Genomic DNA, 6000 nt, shown 5'->3' on the forward strand with positions numbered 1-6000 from the left:
TCCCTAACCGATTCCCCAATTCACTTACAAGGTGTCATTCGGGTGGGTCTGTTACAACCAGAGCAATTCCTTGTTAAATACCCTAGACTGGTTAAACATAAGGGCGCAGTAAATATCAGTGTAAGCCGAAGCTATTTGGCGCCCCCTGCGTTTTCTTTCTTGATAAAACACCATGTTGACAATCAGCAAGTTACTGTACCTTTCTTTGGTAGAAGAGTCCAAATAGTTATCAGTGATTTAAAACACAGGTGCCCAATCAATCCATACTCGTCTTCTTCTGTCAAATTATACTAGAGGGGACTTTTAAAAATGACATGAAACTTTCAAATACAAAGTAAATACAAACTTACCAGAATCCAGCTGTTCTTGGATATTCAAGGGCTAATCAGTCTATTATATCAGTTTTACAATCAGGTGAAAGTTTTTCTGTAGCTTTTAAGATGAGAGGATCTACGTGTGTCTATTAGTTCCAGAGACGGGTTTTGCTGCGAGTTCATCGCTTTCTTACTGCTCTTCTGTGTGTCACTGACTGCACGTCAGTGCAACATTCCCGTTTCTGCGGCTGATCAGGGACCCTGCCATGCTTCAATTGGAGAGATTGGACTGAGGCGGCTACCAAGCAACCAGTGCGTGTGAACTGAATGCTGAGCAGCCCCGGTCTCCGGGGAAACACTGCGCTTTCTCTTGTCAGCCTCAGACAGCACACAACACACAGACACACTGCACAAACGCAAAGAAATTATGGATATCAAACGCAATTTCGATCAAAAGCTCGTTCTGCGACACCCAATTATTGAAGCACAGGTTGTCATTCTGAACCATTTGTAAATTTGTTTCTGTAAGTTTTTTTCTGCACTCCAAAAATGCCTGCAAATCGATTTTTGTTCATTTTGTTTCACGCTGCCACTAAATTAGGAACCTTATTACGGATTATGGTTTTACAATTTTAATTTTAACACTTGCATCTGTACGCGCTGTTGTATATCTTCATTTGAAAAATAACAATCTATTGATTTTCCAACACCTCTCAACTTTGTCCAAAAGCGAAGATGCGTTTTTATGTAAGTAGGTTTTGCAAAATATTGTGCAAAATCAGCATCGGTAGGTTAAATCTTGCCGCTAAAACAAAAACATTTTTTTCCGGAATGTAAGGAGCTTCAACATTTCTCATTTACCCCACACTGCAGCAACTCGTTAAAAATTCAGTTCGTTCCCTCTGATGGATTCCTGATCTCAACCTATTACCGTTGACGTAGAAACTAATCGGAAAAGACGACAGAATGAAAACTATATTATCCATTAATGTAACAGTCGTTCAGGTGTGTACCAACCAGTGGCACCTTGTTTGGTTTACACCAGAAGTCTCCAGGTCAACTGCCATAAAAGATGGCGCGAAACAAGAATATGAACATCATTAAGGCGCCGCTCTAGCACCGAAATTCAATAATCTCATTAGCAGTGCCTAAGTAAGAATCCCATTTACGTCTGATTTTACCATCAAGAGCCTTAACTTCCCCCCTCCCAGTAATAATCCTTTCTTTTCCCGCTTCTTGTTGTTATTCACGACGTCAAGGAAGCGTCTGCAGTGATTTCTTGCAGTCTGTACTCACACGGATCAAAGCTGCTCCCATGTCTTGTTTCTGACTCTTCCATTTATCAAAGGCGCCTCTGGCTTTCAAGTGCCCTTATTCATGACTCAAATTTATCTATTGTTTGCACAAGAGACACAAGCAGAAATTTCTGGAAAGAACCTGCAGGTCAGGCAACATCAGAGGAAGGAAAAGTATATCCAGGTATGAGATCCTTTGATCTAACAAAAGGTCTGTGACCTAAAATGTTAATTATGTTTCTTTTTTCCACAAATATTACCTGACATAATAAGTGTTTCCAATAATTATTATAGATTTGCAGTATTTATATATTTCTGTCCATACAGGCGAAACTACAAGAAGAACAAGATACTGTAATTGTAACAGTTTCCATTCAAAAACCTTCTTTCAGTTCCAATCCATTTCCAGACTAATTAAAAGACTTGAAGGCTAGGGTCAGGCATATTAACAGTGACAAATAAAAAGCATGTTGAAGATAGAAATGGACACTGGGAATGCTTTTCATATGAGTGTATTGTCACAATCGGAAATAGCTGGTGGGTTGCAGACTCAGCCAGTGCCATCACCGCCAAAGAGGACGTATTTGAAAGCCAAAGTTTCAAGAAGGCGGAATCCCTCATTAAGAACCCTCGCCATCCAGAACATGCCTTCATCAGAGTGGAGGTTTAGGAGCCTGAAGACACACTCAACATTTCTGGAACAGTTTTTTTCCCCCTCACCATGAAATTTCACACAAAGCAGAAAACCCATGCCAGTCACAATTAACTTGACAAGATTAGTAAGAATACCATTAACAAATGGTAGAAACCTCAGAGCCCAACACTCTATGGCTCACCACACAGGCCTGCAGAACTCACGACAACTTGTGAAGGACTTGGAATTCAATAATGAAGCCTGTGGTCAACTGAATGGCCACTGCTACTGAACCCTTCTTCCCAGAACTGATTACCGGCTCTAAGGAATACCCATGTTGAAAACATGTACCTATCAAGCTTTGGACATGCTGTGTGAGAGGATAGGAGAAATCTTTATTCATAGAAACATAGAAAATAGGTGCAGGAGTAGGCCATTCGGCCCTTCGAGCCTGCACCGCCATTTATTATGATCATGGCTGATCATCCAACTCAGAACCCCACCCCAGCCTTCCCTCCATACCCCCTGATCCCCGTAGCCACAAGGGCCATATCTAACTCCCTCTTAAATATAGCCAATGAACTGGCCTCAACTGTTTCCTGTGGCAGAGAATTCCACAGATTCACCACTCTCTGTGTGAAGAAATTTTTCCTAATCTCGGTCCTAAAAGGCTTCCCCTTTATCCTCAAACTGTGACCCCTTGTTCTGGACTTCCCCAACATCGGGAACAATCTTCCTGCATCTAGCCTGTCCAATCCCTTTAGGATTTTATACGTTTCAATCAGATCCCCCCTCAATCTTCTAAATTTCAACCAGTACAAGCCCAGTTCATCCAGTCTTTCTTCATATGAAAGTCCTGCCATCCCAGGAATCAATCTGGTGAACCTTCTTTGTACTCCCTCTATGGCAAGGATGTCTTTCTTAGATTAGGGGACCAAAACTGCACACAATACTCCAGGTGTGGTCTCACCAAGGCCTTGTACAACTGCAGTAGTACCTCCCTGCTCCTGTACTCGAATCCTCCTGCTATAAATGCCAGCATACCATTCGCCTTTTTCACCGCCTGCTGTACCTGCATGCCCACTTTCAATGACTGGTGTATAATGACACCCAGGTCTCGTTGCACCTCCCCTTTTCCTAATTGGCCACCATTCAGATAATAATCTGTTTTCCTATTTTTGCCACCAAAGTGGATAACTTCACATTTATCCACATTAAATTGCATCTGCCATGAATTTGCCCACTCACCCAACCTATCCAAGTCACCCTGCATCCTCTTAGCATCCTCCTCACAGCTAACACTGCCACCCAGCTTCGTGTCATCCGCAAACTTGGAGATGCTGCATTTAATTCCCTCATCCAAGTCATTAATATATATTGTAAACAACTGGGGTCCCAGCACTGAGCCTTGCGGTACCCCACTAGTCACCGCCTGCCATTCTGAAAAGGTCCCGTTTATTCCCACTCTTTGCTTCCTGTCTGCTAACCAATTCTCCATCCACATCAATACCTTATCCCCAATACCGTGTGCTTTAAGTTTGCACACTAATCTCCTGTGTGGGACCTTGTCAAAAGCCTTTTGAAAATCCAAATATACCACATCCACTGGTTCTCCCCTATCCACTCTACTAGTTACATCCTCAAAAAATTCTATGAGATTCGTCAGACATAATTTTCCTTTCACAAATCCATGCTGACTTTGTCCGATGATTTCACCGCTTTCCAAATGTGCTGTTATCACATCTTTGATAACTGACTCCAGCAGTTTCCCCACCACCGACGTTAGGCTAACCGGTCTATAATTCCCCGGTTTCTCTCTCCCTCCTTTTTTAAAAAGTGGGGTTACATTAGCCACCCTCCAATCCTCAGGAACTAGTCCAGAATCTAACGATCACTAATCTCTTCAAGTCTGTTCTCCCACTAACAACACCACCTCTTGGCCTGTTAAAAGGATGAAAGTATTCCTCTACATTAAATGTTATGTCTACTGGCAAAACACCTCACAGAAGATTAAAACACATACATCCTCCTCCAACATAAAACAAAGGCTAACATCAGGGTAATGAAAAATGTTTAACCCTGCAGTCAAATGATCTTTCGTTGTTAGGTAGGATGCATATTCGTTCGGAAATTATAATTATAATTATAAAGTAGAAAAATTATAAAGTAGAAAAATTTGGATACACATTAAATATTTTCTGCAGTTTGAGAATGCTTTCCCGTAACAACTACAGTGCTGATGGAAAACATTATAAGTGCAGTCTTTACACAGTTATAAGATAACTGATCACTGAATCCAAAGTAAGCCCCCATGAAGAACAAATAACCCAACCCCACATAAATGCTTCCAGCTGAGAATAACATCTTGACAAAACTTCTAACGGGAAACGAGGGATTGAGCAACGGCAGTGGAACAAAATCAGCTGCTCCTTCAAAAAGTTGGCATGGGCACAAAGGGCAGTTTTCATCCTTCAGTGCTGCATCATTCTCTGCTGTTCTGATGGCAGTGATGCTTCACTTCGCTTGGGAAATGTGTTGTGCCTTGGTACCAGATTTAAATTCAGAATAGTATCATGGCGAAGTTTAATTGCAGCATCTATTCTTACAATTGGGTCATACAGCATACACAAAGTCCAGAAGCTATCCTGTGCGTGTGTGCATATCTGTTCTCACTCTATCACTCCCCAATATAAGGGGGATAGATTTTCTTTATCCTCACCTACAACACAACTAGCCTCTGTATCCAATATATCAATCTTCACAACTACCGCCATCATCAACGGGATCCCACCACCGTCCCAACTCTCCTCTCCTCTCTCTGTAGTGATTGCATTCTCTGCAACTCCCTTGTTCACTCATCCCTCCCAGCCACTTATCCCTGTAACTGTCCCAAATATTCCACCTGCTGCTACACCTTCTCCCTCACAACTATTTAGTGCCTTAGTAGTCCTTCCTGAGCTGCCAGCGCTGCCTCCTGTCGCAGAGTGGGGGTTCACATTGAGCACATTTATTCCATCCTCCATAGCAGCCGGGTTCTCCTGGTGGACAGCCATTTTAATTCTGTTTCCTATTCCCACACTGACATGTCTGTCCACAGCCACCTCTGCTACCAAAAGCAATCCTGGTGCAATCCAGACATAAATGGAGTCATAAAATCATACAATTCTAAAGTAGGGGTACAAGTTCTTCAGCCCACCAAGAACACATTTACCATCGACCACTCATTTCTGAACATCTCACACTCATTTTTTTTTATGAGTATGCAACCTACAGCTTTTGGGATAGGGGAGGAAACTGGAGGGGGGAACACTCAGATAGTCATAGGAAGCAGGTACAAACTGCACACAGATAGCGCCTGAGATCAGGATTAAACTGGGTCACAGAGCATTAAGGCAGCAGCTCTACTTCCTTCACCTCTGTGCCACCCAACTCTTTGAAGATCTGCATATCACATTAAAAACATACTAATTAATGGGCATCAAAAAGGTTTATTGAACCTTAGTTGTTGCATTCTGATGGAGAGGCTACTTTTAATATCGCAGGACAACTGTATTTCCCCTAAACTTGCCGGCTTTATCCCTCACTCTAACCGGAACATGCTGGCCCTGAACCCTGTTCATATCGTTCCCACTAGCGAGACATTCCTTTGTGTGAAATTCTGTCCCACAAGATTTGTGTCAGAGAACCTGTTTAACCTTCTTTACATCTGCCTCTCGGTCTCATTAATATTTTAGATCGAAGAAATCCTCACTCCAGC

The 6000-nt window shown here is 42.4% G+C and overlaps 1 protein-coding gene across 1 annotated transcript in view; it reads right to left on the reverse strand.

The window, feature by feature from the left end:
- LOC140212490 (uncharacterized) overlaps positions 1-513 on the reverse strand; it is a 58112-nt gene extending 57599 nt beyond the window's left edge. Inside the window, exon 1 of the mRNA XM_072283362.1 lies at positions 351-513. The gene's annotated coding sequence lies outside the window, so the exon portion shown is untranslated. The remainder of the gene's footprint in view (positions 1-350) is intronic.
- Between the last annotated feature and the right edge of the window lie 5487 nt (positions 514-6000).

This window comes from Mobula birostris, chromosome 19 (genome assembly GCF_030028105.1).
Source record: "Mobula birostris isolate sMobBir1 chromosome 19, sMobBir1.hap1, whole genome shotgun sequence".
Taxonomy (NCBI): domain Eukaryota; kingdom Metazoa; phylum Chordata; class Chondrichthyes; order Myliobatiformes; family Myliobatidae; genus Mobula; species Mobula birostris.